At 41.3% G+C, this 17,838-nt stretch overlaps 1 protein-coding gene and 2 long non-coding RNA genes across 3 annotated transcripts in view; 1 reads left to right on the forward strand and 2 right to left on the reverse strand.

Annotated features, from left to right (window-relative positions):
* Nucleotides 1-2,567: 2,567 nt before the first annotated feature.
* On the reverse strand, nucleotides 2,568-3,591 carry LOC114145101 (uncharacterized). The gene is made up of 2 exons (XR_003595613.1): nucleotides 3,300-3,591; nucleotides 2,568-2,635 (listed from the first exon to the last, which is right to left on the reverse strand). It is a non-coding gene; the product is annotated as an uncharacterized LOC114145101 (long non-coding RNA).
* A 9-nt stretch (nucleotides 3,592-3,600) lies between these two features.
* LOC114145102 (uncharacterized) lies at nucleotides 3,601-4,916 on the reverse strand. The gene is made up of 3 exons (XR_003595614.1): nucleotides 4,726-4,916; nucleotides 3,891-3,960; nucleotides 3,601-3,776 (listed from the first exon to the last, which is right to left on the reverse strand). It is a non-coding gene; the product is annotated as an uncharacterized LOC114145102 (long non-coding RNA).
* A 1,904-nt stretch (nucleotides 4,917-6,820) lies between these two features.
* The window catches only part of LOC114145100 (voltage-dependent T-type calcium channel subunit alpha-1I-like), a 194,018-nt gene continuing 183,000 nt past the window's right edge, over nucleotides 6,821-17,838 (forward strand). The window contains exon 1 of the mRNA XM_028018492.1: nucleotides 6,821-8,109. The gene's annotated coding sequence lies outside the window, so the exon portion shown is untranslated. The remainder of the gene's footprint in view (nucleotides 8,110-17,838) is intronic.

The following is a 17,838-nucleotide window of genomic DNA, read 5'->3' on the forward strand; positions in this document are numbered from 1 at the left end:
ATGATCGACTTTGTCGTCGTTTCATCGGATCTGCGGCCGTATGTCTTGGACACTCGGGTGAAGAGAGGTGCGGAGCTGTCCACTGACCACTACCTGGTGGTGAGTTGGCTCCGGTGGTGGGGGAGGAAGCCGGTCAGACCTGGCATGCCCAAACGTGTTGTGAGGGTCTGCTGGGAACATCTGGCGGAATCCCCTGTGAGACGGAGCTTTAACTCCCATCTCCGGCAAAACTTTGAACACGTCCCGGGGGAGGCGGGGGACATGGAGTCTGAGTGGACTGTGTTCCATGCCTCCATTGTCGAGGCGGCCGGTCGGAGCTGTGGCCGCAAGGTTGTCGGTGCCTGTCGCGGCGGCAACCCTCGTACCCGTTGGTGGACACCTTCGGTGAGGGATGCCGTCAGGCTGAAGAAAGAGTCCTACCGGGCCTTTTTGGCCTGTGGGACTCCGGAAGCAGCTGATGGGTACCGGCAGGCGAAACGGCATGCGGCTCGGGTGGCTGCTGAGGCAAAAACTCGGGTGTGGGAGGAGTTTGGAGAGGCCATGGAGAAAGACTTCCGTACGGCTTCGAAGCGATTCTGGTCCACCATCCGGCGTCTCAGGGGGGGGAAGCAGTACGGCACCAACACTGTTTATAGTGGGGATGGTGTGCTGCTGACCTCTACTCGGGACGTTGTGGGCCGGTGGGCAGAGTACTTCGAAGACCTTCTCAATCCCACCAATGCCTTCTATTGAAGAAGCTGAGCCTGGGGACTCTGGGTTGGGCTCTCCAATCTCTGGGGACGAGGTCGCCGAGGTGGTTGAGAAGCTCCTCGGTGGCAAGGCTCCGGGGGTGGATGAGATCCGCCCAGAGTTCCTTAAGGCTCTGGATGTTGTAGGGTTGTGTTGGCTGGACCAGCTCTACACCCTCGGCAGGGTCCTGGAGGGTGCATGGGAGTTCGCCCAACCAGTCTACATGTGTTTTGTGGACTTGGAGAAGGCGTTCGACCGTGTCCCTCGGGGAGCCCTGTGGGGGGTTCTCCGGGAGTATGGGGTACCGGGCCCTTTGATACGGGCTGTCAGGTCCCTGTATGACCGGTGTCAGAGTCTGGTCCGCATTGCCGGCAGTAAGTCGGGCTCGTTTCCGGTGAGAGTTGGACTCCGCCAGGGCTGCCCTTTGTCACCGATTCTGTTCATTACTTTCATGGACAGAATTTCTAGGCGCAGCTAAGGTGTTGAGGGGATCCGATTTGGTGGCCTTAGGATCTCGTCTCTGCTTTTTGCAGACGATGTGGTCCTACTGGCCTCATAAGGTCATGATCTGCAGCTCTCGCTGGAGCGGTTCGCAGCCGAGTGTGAAGCGGCCGGGATGGGGATCAGTGCCTCCAAATCCGAGGCCATGGTCTTGAGCCGGAAAAGGGTAGAGTGCCTTCTCCGGGTCAAGGGGGGTGTCCTGCCCCAGGTGGAGGAGTTCAAGTATCTCGGGATCTTGTTCACGAATGAGGGAAGAAGGGAGCGGGAGATCGACAGGCGGATTGGCGCAGCGTCTGCTGTCAAGCGGGCGCTGTACCGGTCCGTCGTGGTGAAGAGAGAGCTGAGCCAAAAAGTGAAGCTCTCAATTTACCGGTCGATCTACGTTCCCACCCTCATCTATGGTCATGAGCTTTGGGTCATGACCGAAAGAACGAGATCGCGGATACAAGCGGCCGAAATGGGTTTTCTCCGTAGGGTGGCTGGGCTCTCCCTTAGAGATAGGGTGAGAAGCTCAGTCATCTGGGAGGGACTCAGAGTAGAGCCGCTGCTCCTTCACATCGAGAGGAACCAGTTGAGGTGGCTTGGGCATCTGGTCAGGATGCCTCCTGGACGCCTCCCTGGTGAGGTGTTCCGGGCACGTCCCACCGGGAGGAGGCCCCGGGGAAGACCCAGGACACGCTGGAGGGACTATGTCTCTCGGCTGGCCTGGGAACGCCTCGGGATTCCCCCGGAAGAGCTAGAAGAAGTGGCTGGGGAGAGGGAAGTCTGGGCCTCCCTTCTGAAGCTGCTACCCCCGCGACCCGACCTCGGATAAGCGGAAGAAGATGGATGGATGGATGGAAGCCCCTGCTGATCAGAACAAAACCTACAGTGAGGCAGGTGCACTGTTAGACCTTTTGTGGTAATTTTACAGTAACTTACTGGCAACACTGTTGCCAGCAAGTTACTGTAATTACCATTCTACAGTACCTTTACTGTTATGATATTTCACAGTTAATTTTTACTGTGAGTACGCTTTACAGTTATAACTGCTTTACTGTAAATGTAGTTTATAGTATTATACTGTAATTGTATTTTATAGTAAAGCTGGTCTACTGTAAACTTGTTTCACAACATAATGTCAGGTTTACTGTAAATTAAAGTTTACATTTTTTTAATATAAGAATATTTTACCAGAAACCGAAAAATTTCATAAAAGAAAATTTAGTCCAAGTACTGTGAATAACAACAGGTATTTATTTTCAGCAGATTTGTAGAAATAAAATCCATTTACATATTCGCAATGTCACAATACAATATAATATGCTGTAAAACAACAAAACCATAGAACACATTTCCTACATCAGAAGAACTTTTATTCCATTCGTCAAACAAAATCAGTGGGATCCATCTTGTGGAAGCTGAACTGTAAAGAATAAGACAGACAATGTGGGAGGTCATGAGATGGTCAGGAAGTTATCTACATTTTCAAATTTACCAGGAAGGCTGACAAATTAAGTTGAAGTGACAATGTTCAAATGCATAAAATCTTTGTCATAAAGCAGCATTAAGTTGATAATTTGTTTTTAAAAAAAATCAATTGCACTGAAGTGATAATAGAAGCTGCATAAAGAATGAGCAGGACTGGCTTCACTTCAGGTTTTTGGATTGTTTATGGCAAAAGCAGTTAGTCAGTCAGTCTTCACTAATTCAAAAGATTGCGTACTACAAATGTCCCCAATGGGACAATGAAGTACAACAATCTTTTTAGTCATTTTGTTGGTGCTGACGGATTACTGTAAAGGTGTGCCTAATAAACTGAAAACTGCATAGTATAAAAATACACCACACTTAAACGACTACACACTTATACAGTTCTGTGATTTATTAAGAGATGCAGCGACATCCACTTTTTACCATGGACACAGAAAAGATGCAGGCTACTCTAAAGGGCTATTGTGTAGGAATCACATGCCATTTATAAATAATCATTAAAATCATATTAAAAAGGCTAAAGTAAAGTCAGAGCATGCAAGATAGGAGGAAAAGACAACAAAATAATAAACATTTACATTTGGTAAAATACTTACCTAGTTGGAAGTCCTCCATTCAAATTCAGCAAGTTGTTGGAAGAAGGTGGTGATCCGGGAGTTGACACTGACTACTTTCCTCTTGACAAGACTTCCCGTCTTGCGGCTTGTACCGACTTTGGCTGTGCATTTGGTACCAACATCTGGATTGATCCTCACAAAGAATCTTTTAACAGAAATAAAATATATTAATTGTATTTTTTAATGAAGACGTACAATACAGCAATCAGCTATGGTTCTTCATCATCAGTCAAACTGTCATTAAATTTAATTCATAAATGGCTTGGTGTAGAGTACTTGCCGTTGTATCATCTCCAGCGTGGTTGATGCTGACTCCTGATACTCCAGATTGAAGACATAATATGACCCAAAAAAAGACAGCAAGGACGCTGGCAAAGTCATGTAGTTGCTCAGGCTCGAAAAATACCTTCTCCTCTATACTGACCATCCACCGGGTTGCAGACATCAAGCTATTTCCTAAAATAGACAAACCCTTGTCAGGCTAACGCTAGTGAGTAAAAGTACAGACTACCATAACAATTACATACATTGCTACAAAAAAATTATAATGATAGAAAATATTCCTCTTACCAAACATGATTACCCTTGGTGTAGTGGGTAAGGTCATTTCCATTTCAACAGACATCTTGGTGAAAGACACCTTTAAAACATAAAAGGAAAACTCTCTTAAATATCAATTACTGGTAGTAATTGATATTTAAAGGGCCAGTTCACCCAGATTACAACAGGTTTTTGAGAACCTCACCCCGGAGACTAGACTAGACTTTACTCCTACATCTAATATGAAATCTCAAGCGAGTGCATAATGCTGAAAAATGTTCTGCCACATAGGTACATGCTTCAACCCCACTAGCAAAATTACCCTTGAACTGAGTGTGTTCAGTCTGACTTCTGCAATGGCGGTGACTCCTGTGCATGTGGGACCTGAATGCAGAAAATGTTCTGAAGGAAGCAGGACATTGCTCTATTCCACATGCAAACCAATAATTAGCTGTGTGTTGATGTTTCTTCACATGACTACAAAATTCTGTAAATTCTGAAGTACAAATGCTGCAGAATTTACACCTGTACATAGTTGCACCTGTTAGTACTGACTTAACTTTAAATTCACAGGAGCATGGTTTAAACATGTGAACAGTCCTTATATGTAACCAGGGTTGGAAATTAACTTTTTTGTCCACCTGCCACTGTGGCTGAACAAACTCAAAAAATAACAGAAACTACTTTAATGTTTTTCACCTTTGTCCTCATTTACAGACTCTTATACACTATGTTGGAGATGTAATGGTACTTTAGCAGGCTAACTAGCTGTAGCAAGCTCAAAGTTATAGATTAGGTTAGCTGCTCCTCTACATTTCCAGACTATTTTGTGGCTTCAAATATGTTTGAAGAGCTGTCTTTTTACCTGTTGTCTTGTCTTTTGAAGAGATGAAGCTATGTTAGCAGTCAGCAGGACAGAACTGCACAGAAACTTGGAGGGAAAAAGCTTGGGAGTTAAAAAAAAAGTCATCTGAAGAAAAGGAAAAAAAAGAACAACGTTAGAAATTCATCCTTGCTGACCTACTTAGCTAATCTCCAATTTTAACGTTTGCAAGATCATGGTTTAAACAAATGACTACCATAACAATTACATACATTGCTACAAAAAAAAAAAAGAGATCGTCATCAGTCATCGACTCTCATCGATGACTGAGACTCATTGACTTGTTGGGACTTTGAATCAGGTTACTTTTACCTTGTTGTGCAAAATTACCCCTTAACCCGTAAACGGGTTTTTACATCTACAAATAAAATGCTCTATATCCTATCCAAAGACCTTCCTCTCCATGCTGTTGCAGCTTTTTGTTTGACTATGTCACCTGAAAAATGACACCTATTTCTTAAGGCTTTATTTTGCCTGGTTTGCCTTTGCTCGCCAAGTAAGTTTGTCCCAAGACAAGAATCCGTACAGGAAACTTCAAATAAAAATCAATCACAGAGTGTTGTTTCACTGCTGCTCGCAATATATAACTGCGTCCACCATGTCCTATTCCCTGTGGTCCATCAGTGGTATGAGAACCTGACATGAAGAGAGACAATTGAGCTTTGAGGAGACGGCGTGAACGTGACCGAGGTACTGAGCAGCCGGTCTTTACTTTCTGGGGAAGATCATTCTGTGGCGTCTTGGAGAACACTTGACCTTCCTTGTTGTGCTGGCAGAGGATGAGGACAGAGTGTAATCCAATAGGATTTTGATACATCACACTGCTGCTTTCTCTTTGTCTTTATGTAATTACCAGTAAAAACACAAAGAGATGCTATTGAAGAGGACTGGGGAAACAGAGACTGAGGAAGGAAAAGCAGCTGATCAACGCTCAGTCAGTCTTTGTCCATGTCAGACTATTATAAAATATCAAATGTATGTGAAACCAAAAAGTTTGGGTGAAAACATATTTTGCTTTATGTTTCTAAAAGTAAAACTAGACACTAACTTTATGTTACATTAGTTGCGGGGACTAACGGCGACTAGTTGTGGATTTCTTTGCCGATGAACTAAACGCAGATCAAACTCCCCAAAAATGTAGATTCACTCTATCAAAGAAATAAGAAACCCTTCATTCCAACAAAAGTTGTTTCTAAGAGTTGAGTTTTTTGGTTGTTTATGTCAATATATGGATTACTCTGGTAAATTATGACTCTTGCAAACTGAAAATGCTTTTATTTCTTCCTTGTTCTGTCAAAATGTGCCTTTTTGGTAGCTTTGGTTTATTCTTGATCTGTTATAGTTATTTCTCCGTTTGTTTATAGCAGACTATTGAAATGAAAATGAATTCAGTCAAAATCCACACAATTACAATACTGTCTCTATAGTGTAGTGTCAGAGGCCGATAACTCGAACATTTTTTAAAAATATTTTAACGTCCTATGACCGCAAGGTAAGGAGTTTGGCTTTCATAATGGTGATGAAGTTTGCTGAAGGAAAAAAAAACGTTTTAACATTTGGGTCAAACGTGAGACGTGAGTCGCATCCAAAGCAACGCGAAATTCTCTGCAACGGCCTTGATGTGAACCCAGCTGACTCAGATCAATATGTTTTATCAAACCCCCATCAATCCACCAAAAGAACCAGAAGAATGATGAAAAATAAATGAAGAATGAAGCAAGTTTTCGTCAGATGTTATTACGTTTTTATGACTCTTTTTCCTGGGTTTTTCGTGACGTAAAGCACTTTGAACTGCCTCGTTGCTGAAATGAGCTGAACATAAAAACTTCCTGAGCTGTTAAAAATAACTGTTTGTTTTTTTTTTTAAAAAAAGCTAAATTTTGCTAAAAAGGTCACTGTCCTTGGTGCTGATCAGAGTTTTCTCTTAGTGTCGTAAGTTTATGTTTCCGTGCTTTCCTAACTTGCGCGCGACACTGGGCCGCGCGCGCGCACCTCCGCTCTCTCTTCCGTGTCTCTCTCTCTCTCTCTCTGCGTTCACGGCTGCTGCCGTTTAAAATATTCATTCGCTGCACCTCAAAGGCCCTTCTACTTCCCACTCCACCTGTACCCAGCGGCAGACACAACCAGCGCCTCTGCACGGCGGTAGCAAATATCAGCAAAAAGACATCACCAGGCACCTCACACGTCCAACATTTCATCTCCGCGTGCGTTCGAGATCCTTCACGTGGACCCTTTTCGCCAATAAAACATCCGGACAGGAGAGTGTAGTGAAATGGTTCAGACGGTCTTTCAGCCAGGGATGAAGTCACCCACAGAGCGCGTCCCTGCTTTGTACTGCGCACTCTTTAACGATCGCCCGGTGATGTCGGTGCGCTTCGGAACGTGCGCCGGGATCCCACAGTAAATAAATAAACAAATATATAAGAATAGTCGCAACAGGCGGGTGAGATAGCCAGCAAAAAGCTGCGTTCCGCTCAGGGTTTACATGGAAATGTAGTTCCCTCCTCTCTCTCTCTCTTTTTTTTTTTTTTACATTTTATTATTGTTGTTGGCGTGTGTACTGAGGAATTCCCCCGACTTTGCAGAGGCGAGTCCCGCAGAGATGCGCGTTCAAAACCAAGTGACCGGCAAGAAAGCTGCGTTCCGCTCGCATCGCGGAGCGCGAGGAGCGTTTGGCTCGCGCGATTGAAGTTGGTGATGGAGCGAACAGCCAAGAGGCACGCGACGAGGAGCCTTTTTCTGACATTTTGATTTTTGTTATTTTCTTTTTTTTTCCCTCCATTTTTTTTTATTGTAATTTTTTTGCAACGGCGCGGATCTGCCACCCCGAGACGCGTGTTTGAGCTCCCCAATCTCTGGGGGCGCAGCGCGTCAAGCCCGCGCTGGCTGATGGAGCTGCCTCTGTTCAACTTGGATGCACTTCTCTCCTCCTTTCTCATCGCTTAAGTTTGTAGCGATTGCGTGAGCTGAAAGCGGATGGAGAAGGGAAGGAGGAAACGCGCTAAACCAACGTTCATGGCTTCAAGGCGCGTCGGGGTCCAATTATTTACCCCGTCCTTCTTTCACGGTTATGCAACAAATTTCACCACCGAACGACTCAAAACGACAAGGAAATCAATATTCGGTACTTTTTGAACTCCGAGGACGACTTCGGATGTGATTGTGTTTTTTTTTTTTTGTTTTTTTGGTTTCGAGAACAAAGCGGTTGGAATATCGGGCCCGATCATGGGGGAGACGCAGTGCTCTGGAGTTACGGTGAAGAATTTGGAAAGTGGCGCTCACGTTTGAGGATTACCAGGCGGTTTTTTTTCTTTACTATCTTTCTTCAACTGAACAACACAGACGTCCAGTTTGATGTCTGAAAAGGTAAGAGAAACCAACGCGTCTGTCTGTCGTTTCCCGTTGCTTGTATTCGGATTGCAGTGGAACAAGAGTTTAGCTTTTAAAACACTACTGAAAGCAAATCCCGTCGATATTAATAATATTTTTTTTTTAAAACACACACATTTCCGATTCATGAGTCTGTTGCTTGTATCTCAGAGGCCTCGTAAATTTTGGGGACATTACATCACTTTTTAACATCAGCGTGACATTAATTTATTTAAAATTTTTAGCTGAATGAACTGCTGCATTACAGATACTGAATTTGAGTTTGGACATTAAAACTCAAATCGAATAATAATAATAATAATAATAATAATAAACAATGTATCTAATTAATAGACCCGTGTTTCTCCCTTTTTCTTTGACTATAAAGTACATGCAGTACGTGGCGTTCACGTTTAGAGCCGCAGATCAAACAGAATGGCAAATTGTGTCACTACTCCAGCCTCGATTTTAAAATATACAGAAATCTCGCTCAAAAGATAACAATTCGTGCTATTTTTGTTGTCGCCGATGTTCTGGTTCAGACGGTTCGATGTCTGAATTATCTGAGAAACGAGCATCATTTAACTACGTGTATATTCAGTTCGTTTATTCTTCCTATGTGATGCAAAACGGTTGTCAACTGGTTGTGCAGAAGGAAAATACAAGTTAGGACCTCTGTCTGGGTCAACTCATGGCAAAAAAAAAAGAAAAAGAAAAAAGTTTCCCATCCAGGCAAATGGGGGCGCTCTATCGGCTGATATTATGTGTTCTGTTATCCAGAAAACAAAATCTCAAGTTTATGAAAAGTTAGAAATAAGATCCCTTAGCTGCAAGGCATTTCTATATCAGAATATAAATAAGTATTTTAGGTTCAATATGTTTTGAATATATTAGTCAATGTTCCATTTATTGTGGTTCAAATGCATTTCTAAACAGGTGGGGTTTTAGCCTTGATTTAAAGGAACTCAGTGTTTCAGCTGTTCTGCAGTTTTCTGGGTGTTTTTATTTTTTTTCCAGATTTGTGGTGTATAGAAGCTAAATGCTGCTTCTTAACGTTTGGTTCTGGTTCTGGTTCTGGGGATGGAGGACATCTCTTCTGTCTTTCACTTCTCAGGCACTTTTACAGGCTGTTTAGGAAGCAAATGCCATCTTTTCTTTGTGATAAGTGATGTCATATTCAAGTGACCTCTGAGGGCCTTCAACCTCTGTTTGCAAGACAGAAGGTGTATCGATCACCTGACAATATGTAAAAGTGACTTTTCTGAACTTTACATCATGATATTAGTCTCTCATCAAAAACATATCTGGACTGTTGGTTTAATTCTTTCATGCATGTTTGAGAAATCCTTTAATCTCCCATGGCAACCATTCAGTTGTGCAAATCACTGGATGAGGTTACTCTGATTGCGCTTTTTGCTGAAAGCACTTCTCTGGGTGTCGAGATAATTACCACAATCATCCAGACTTTCATTGTACAGGAAATCAGCAGCGTCTTGACCGATGAGGCAAGCGGTTCAGTCCGTCAATGTATGGAACACAAAATCGAAACAACTATAATTGTATTTGATTCTTGTGGGGATTATTTTGGTGTTGGGAGATTGTAATTCTAGCTGTAGATTTGTTTTTATCTGGATGCTTAGTATGAGATACGGACGCAGGACAACATCCATCTCTTTCCTGACTCTAAGAATGCACAATATATCAGGATATCGGTATCGGCTGATGTTGGTAATTTAACATATTGGTATTCGTCCGATAAGTAAAACTATGCTGATGTAAACAATAGATGTTTATTTTCATTTTGTTGCTGCTTGTATTTCAGGAATTGGGGGTAAAGAGGTCGGCCATGTGGAATTTGTGCCATCATGTGATGACATGACTGAACAAGTTATGCATCAGAGGATTATTGGGGTGTTCAACTAAAGCAGAAAAGCAATGTAGCAGTGTGTTACAAAGTGTTGGGAAATATATATATATATATCTATAATATCGGTAATATTGGTTATCAAATATAATAGCAGTATTAATATTAGGTATCAATATCGGCCCAAATTTTTACATTGATCCACTCCAATTTAAAACAAGTTAAGGAACTACTTGCTAATGTTACCAAACTCGTGACATTGCTAAACCAGAATGGCTATTGCTTTCCAATGCAATCCCAGTCGATTCTCATCTCCCTTCAGTTCTCCATCTGGGATTTCTCCCATGGAGTTTGATTTCCCAGGAGGAACTTTTTCTTGGCCAATCAGCGAACAATAATGTTGATTTTCTGCTCTGTTTTAGAATTGTTATTGGACTTTGGTGGTAGTTTGACAACAACAGTGGAGGAAGTAAACAAAGACATTCAGTCCATCTTGGCCACGCCTCCAAATATTGAGCAAAGTCGGAGCAAGAGAAACGTGTAAGACATTTTACTGCTGTTAAGCATTTTGACTCCGCACTACAGTATGGGATGATTGTTTACAGCGCACGCAATTTTCTGTAAGCTAATTAGCATGGCTCCCTATGAAGGAAGCTATGCTAATTTCCAGACCCTCTGTACAAAGAGAAGCGTAGAAAGAGGGGCTGCTTTTTACCAGGCTACTGTTAAACCTGATGGATAAAAATGTGGCCAAGAAATGTCTTTTCATGCTTTTATGGTTAAACTCTGTATGGCTCTGGTTAATATCTGTTTGTCAAATGTTTTGCTGTTGCCCATCTATAGATTTTGATGAGGAAAATATGGATTAAAATGTGTTTCAAGTGCAGCTCTCACAGCAGTTAAACAGTGATTACAGCAATTATCACTCCAGAGAGGATAAAACTAAACATGATTAAAAAATAAATAAATAAAACTCGTGAAAAATCAAAAGTTCTTAGCACTCTTACTTCCTCACATGCTTACTTTGACACCACCCTGCAGCAGGAACAACAAAGTCACAAAAAATTCAGCGAATGGAGGAGCGTAGTCCCCACACAGCAAAACACAGATGATAATAGGCTATGATATACTGTAGCTTTGCTGATAGAGAATAAGCATTTGGGAAAGCAATAGAGAAACTGTGAGAATAGGAACAAACAATTCTTCAAGGTCAGGTCTCCTCACACACCAACACACTCCCCCACACGCATTCTGTTGGAGAAGAATCCAATTCTCCGCAGAATGAACTTTTGCCAAGGTGGTCTCCAGAGGATGGTGGGGGTCTCAGGCCTCTGGCCATGAGATAATCACATTCAGAGAGCGACCTCTGGTGTCCATCTCATCAATTTCTTGAAGGAAGTCCATCTTCCAGGCTTTGTTTTCTTTTTTCAGATTTAATAATAATAATAAAGTGGTCCATGTGGCCTTGACAGCTGTTAATATTCTATATCGATTTAGATGGACTTGGTGCTGCAGAGTTGCCCTGCAGCATGACAGTCCTGGATTCCGACTGCTGCTGCATGAAGTTTGCACATTCTTCTTCTGAATGCCTGGATTCCTTCCAGCTACAGCAGCTTCGCCCCAATAGTCCAAAAATGTAGATTTAATTGGCTCCTGCAAACCGACCCAGAGGAGTGCATTGTTGTTTGTCCCTGTGTGTCTCTGGGTTGCCTTGTAATAAACTGGCAGATATTGTCTAGAGTCATTACATGCTAAAAATGTAGCATAAGTGTTTATGTCTCTAAGTTTTGATGATTGTGGCTTCGAAGTAATAAAAATCCAACATTCGGTTTCTGAGAAAATATTGCTTAAAGCATTGCAGCATTAAGAAAAACTGACTTTTTATAGGTTTGTGTCATGTGATAATTTTATTCCTTCATCAAAACCACACCTGGAGTGCAGCCTTGATTCTTTCATGCATGTTTCAAAAAAAAAAAAATCCTTAAATCTCCATGGCAACCATTTAGCTGTGCAACCATTTAGCCTGGGTGGACCTAGCTCTGCCTCTGAGGCACCTCTCCTCCTCTCTAAGCTTCTGAGCTTTTGAATTACAGAGCAGCCGTCCCCAGCGACTTTCTCACTCTGCTCCTACAGACTAGCCAGCAGCAATTAGCAAACACCTGATGGAACTACACATCTACTGAGGTCATTGTACGAGCTGCTTCTCAGTTCAATGCCGGTAAAAATGTTGTTAAAGGGTTAATAGAGGAGCCATGTTGTGATGACTTCCTGAAGGTCAGTGTCAGAGATAGCAAGAGCGTCTTAAAGGAACAGTGGCCAAATTTCAAGGTGTTAAAGATCGCAGTCAAATTTCTATTAAATCATATTAGATATATAAAGCATTTCTATAACAACTGAAGATAACATAGTTACTTGCAATGATTTTTTTTTAATACAGGAATGTTTTAAAACTAATTTAAACTATGCCCATGTACTGTACAGTATACAAACTCAACGCTTGTTCACGGATCCTTTGGTCTGAATTACTGCATCACTGTGGCATGGAGGTAATCCGCCTGAAACGCTGTTGAGGTCTTAACGAACCCCGTGTCGCTTTAGAAGGAACCTTCAGGTTGTCTGCACTGCCGAATCTGGTGTTTTTCATATTCCTCTTTATCATCCCCCGTAGGATCTCCATGGTGATCAGGTGAGTGTAGTTTGTTGGCCAATCAAAAACAGTGATACTGTGGTCATTACATCAGTTGTTGGTGTTTTTGGGAATGTGGGTAGGTGCTAGGATTGTCCCGATCTAATGTTGATATCAGAAATCAGTCAACATCGGTTGACCCAATACCATAATATTAAACTAATACCCAAAGCTGCAATATTGGTATCGTATCAGGAGAGAATAAGTTGTACTGAGACACCTTTTGTAGATATGAAGTCTAACATGACTTTGCACCTGAAGCCTGGACTTTCAGCCCAAACTTTGGACATGAGAAGAAAAGATTTTTCCTACATTAGTTCATCATATGACTTCCTAAGTCATCCCTGATTATGGAAACTAACATCTTACTGAACATCAATTAACTTGGATATAGTTTAAAAAGTGAACTTTGGGTCACTGAGCTACACTCCTTTCCCTTGTCAGCCCAGGTAAGACTCTTCTGAAGTTGCTTAAAGTTCAGTAGTGTCTTAACATAAGCAGCCCATCTTAAACCATGGACTCCAGCTTTCTGTGACAATATTTGGTGGTCCTATTGTGATAACGATAAAAGTGACAATAAGAACTGTGTATTGCTTGACTGACTGCATGACACAGCAATTATAGCCCCGCAAACCCAGATAACTCTCTTAAAAAACATAAACATTTTAAATATGCTTCTTTAGGACACTAATTGTATAATGAAGGGTGATTTCTATCACTGAACTGCACATAAGAGCTGCAATTTAACTATATTTTCAAACTTATTGATGCAAATAGTGGAGAAAATGGTAAAAAAAATAACCATTTTAATAATCTAGAGAGTTTTTGGGTTGGGTTAAACATTGATAGCAATTTATTGCGACAACAATAAATCTGAATTATTATCATGATAAACGATGCGCCCCTAACTGTAGCAACACTTACACATTTCCTCTAAACTCTGTAAAGGGTTTTGCTTCACAAACCTTTCGAGACTTCTTTGCCGAACTCGGTTAAAATCAGGTTGTTTCTCTTAAGTTTTTTTCCCCCCACATAAACAAAGAAATACTGGAATAAAAATAAAGTGAAAGGACATACTGTACATTTGAATTCATAAGCAGATTTGTATTGCAAATTACACCAACAAGTTATCATTCTCACTGCAGATGTACATGGAATATTCTCTCAAGTAGCCGCTGTCTTTAGAACGGCTCCGGCCCTGTTATTATGGAGGCCCTTTCATGCTCTTGCTGTAGTTTGTCAGAACATATTTGATCTCTCTCCATATTAACGCCTGTAGCTCTGTGAGGTATTACGGGAGAAGGAAATTTGCTTCGACTCTCTGGGCCACCGACACGCACATAAAGATTTTATGATGTTTAGATTTTGGCGAGGTCAAGCTTGGCGTTTAACCCCATCATGGCGGTCATGAAACAACAACATTTCTTTTAGAGCGTGCGCTCTGGGCAATGAGCCGTAAAGTGGGATCAGGGAGCCGTGTTAACCTCCTGCGTCTTAAATTATATATAAAGCGACCTTGCCGCATCTTCCCGGCCTGGTGACTGGAGAGAGCTGGATGGCAGTAGCAGTTCGCTGTGAGTTGAAGAAACCCTCTGGCTGTTTCTAGAAGTGAATTTGGGAAGATCTGGGTGTAAAGATGAAAGAGAATCACATTACTTTTTATATAGTGAAGGGCGGTGTGTCATTTTGCCTCTGATTGAGGGTCCTGGGATGAACATGCTCTTTGGGAGAACCTTGACAGATTTGTCATAGAGTCTGTCACGGAAGTGATGATTTACTTCATTAATTCCCTTTTTGAGCCAGTGAGTTATACTTTGTGTCTTTCTTTTTGTGTGTGTGTGTGTGTGTGTGCGTGTGAAACCTCCATCTGTTCCCGTCGGTGTCTTTTGACTCGCAGCTCCGGTTTTCTCTCCGTAAAAAGGCCGCTTTGTTAAATAAATTAGCAGTTTCTCTGACAGATACACCTTCAGTTTGAGTTATTATTAAATTAATAATTAAATTAATTTAATTACTTTTTTTTTTTGTTGGTATTTGTAAGCGCTTGAGGTTTTATGAGGATTAATTGTCAGGCCTAATTAAAGGCTGCCACGTTCTGCGAGTTAGCATTTCTACAAGTAGATGTTGACTTCTAAAACTGAATTCACACTTTTGAATGTAATATTTCCAACAAAAAAAAAACAATTCAGAGAAATTTGATGCATGTAAACATGTTTTTATAACAGGCTTTGCAAACACATACATCATTGTGATATTTCTTCTGTTCTTGGTTTTGATTTTAAGCAAAATCAACAGACATTAATAACCTGGGTTAACACAAAATGTTCCCAAATGATGATTTAGGGATGAAAATAAAGAAGCTGCACACACAAATCTGGCCATGTTTGAAATATTAATCACCTCTACTCTTCCATCATGAATTAACATTAATTAACCGCATTTCTTGATTCAGTTCCACCTGTCTGACAACATGTAGCTTGGTAAAATATCTGAAAAATCAAAACATTTTGTCCCATATTGGGCAGGGAAATGCTTACATTTTGCTGAATTCATTACATAGATTTAAACGCGTTAAAAATTTCAATGCAATTGATCGCATTTATTTTCCATGTTTATGGTACGCACCTAAATCTGATGCACATGCAACAACAAACAATAGCACTTTACACCAATCTGATGGTTTAATTATCTAAATAAAAGACTAAAAAATGTAGATATGTTTGTTGCTCAGTAACTAAGCAGCATAAAAGGGTTTTGGATCAAAAGTGTTGCTAGTTTTTGATTAAAGCAAAAATTAACTATAAACCCGGCTACTAACTTGATTAAAATGTTTAATTTTAATCAAGTTAATTTGAATCAATTTTAATTTCAATCCCACCACTAAGACAGGACTGGAGGTTATAGTTGCCGTAGTTAAGTTCAGTGTTCATGATTCAGAAGTGAGTTCTGAAGTTTTAAAGTTCTTTTGGAAAACGTGATCGGTTACGTCTGGCATAAAACTAACACGGCATTTTACATAAAGAATAACCGTACCTAAAGTCGTTTAAGGTTCTCATAGTGCACGGCTTAGTGGGCAATTACATTTTAAAATATTTTTTGTATTTAGTCGGGTTATTTTTGACCAATTGTTCTCCCACAATTCAAAACTTCTAAGTGTGACAAAGAGTAACAAAAATAATCTTAAGGTGTATGTTTTTGCATTTTTTTTGTTCATGGCCTTCCAAGCTCCTATGTATCATAAGTACTGCTCAAATGCCCATGGAAAATAACATTTAGCTTTTAGTTATTTACAGATTGGTGTAAAAAAAAAAGAAAAGAAGAAGAAATCCAGAAATATCTGTACGTCAACATGTGTCCTATTACATAGCAACTGGAAATAAAAACTCCTTGAGAGTTTCTATTTGTGATTATCTAAAGCAACACAATTATTGCCACAACAACAATAGAGTCCAATGAAAGAAAAGAGAGTATCTTCTTGCCTATTGGTCGACTGGAATCGCCTCAAAATGACAGTCATTATGCCACAGCTGAGTCAAAACACTGTACATGCAACTGCTTCAACGGTGAATCAACCATTTGGGCAGCCACGTCCAAACAGCTTGTCATTTACTCCCACAACTCGTCAGACACGCCAGTCACGCCACTTACACCCACAGACATACCTCCATTTTATGGTTAATAACCAGTTGTTCATCAGAGTCTTTCAAAGCAACCGTCAAAGTAGCTCATAAAAAAAGAAAAAGAAAATCAACATTAACTTGTTACAGCTTTGATGAGAAATATTGACACTGTTTGAAGGGGAGTGTCTCAGAAACGGAAAAGTGTGGTACAGTTGAAAGGTCGGAGGTAAAATGATGTCGCATTTGGTTGCAGCGTTCTGCAGCCAAACGGGTAAATCTATAGTAAAGATATCAAACAAGCTGAGAAAAAGTGGGCAAGGGGGTGTCTGCTGAACCTTAGGTTTTTTTCAAATTTCTTTTTCAGATTTTATTGGATCACCTCATTTGCAATGCAACAGGAAGGCTAGAACTTAGCATGTGAGAATATTAAAATTGATGCTTTCTTGTTGAATTTGAAATTTCTGTAATCACGTTAAATGCAAAGGGTCGCATTTCTGTCTGAACAGCTGCATTGTCCGAGCTTCAGAGCTTCTGCCTCACGGAGCAGCCGTCCACCGCGACTCCCCCACTCAGCTCCTTCAGACTAGCCAGCAGGAATTAGCAAACACCTGATGGAACTGAGTATAGACGAGCCGTGTTGTGATGATTTCCTGAAGGCGGAGTTTCAGAAAGAGCAGAAGTTTCTTAAAGATACAGAAGCCCAGTTCATATTTAGTTGAACTTTGTCGGGGACTTGTGTTTGTTATCATGGGGCAATAGTAGAGGGGGTTTGCCTTCCAGTGAACTAATTACCTTAGACCACACTTTGACAACATCACCAGGATTTGAGATAGAAACTGCTAATAGTTGTAATTCCTTTCTATTCTGGCTGCTAGGCTCTAGTTGTCAGTTGTTTACAATTTTGAAAAAAAAAATTGTTGGTATTGCTTCTTGAAGTAAAATATAGAAGTAAAAACACACACTGAATATAGCTTCTCAGGTTTGATATTTTTAAACATATAATCTACATTTACTCAATCTTTCAGTAAAACCTCAAATAAACGTGCACTGGAATCATATTTGGACACGGGGCTGAGGAGGAGGAGGAGGAGGAAACCGTTTCCTTTATTTCTTTATAGGCACCCCCAGGCTATTTTCACTGATATTGCACTTAAGCGACTTCCACATCGGCTTCAGTCTCAGTTTAGTTGTTGCTTTTTAGATCGAGCATAACGGGTGATTCATGAGTCAATCGCATCATCTGATGGCTCGGAAGCAATAAATTGAAGGAACTTATAACTCACCACAAGCGTGATAACCAATTTTTAGAGACCTTGATGACACGCGCACACACACACACACACACACACACACACACACACACACACACACACACACACACACACACACACACGCCGTCCACTCATGAGGTGAGGCCATGATGCTGGTTTTATGGGTCAGCTTGGTGGCCCAGTAAAATCCTGCGCTGCTGCAGTCAACAAACCTAAGGGAAGAATATGTTCAGCATCAATTTTGGATGACAAATTATCGGGGCTTTCTGGTGCACAATGGAGAAAACT

The sequence above is a fragment of the Xiphophorus couchianus genome, chromosome 5, assembly GCF_001444195.1.
Source record: "Xiphophorus couchianus chromosome 5, X_couchianus-1.0, whole genome shotgun sequence".
Classification (NCBI taxonomy): Eukaryota; Metazoa; Chordata; class Actinopteri; order Cyprinodontiformes; family Poeciliidae; genus Xiphophorus; species Xiphophorus couchianus.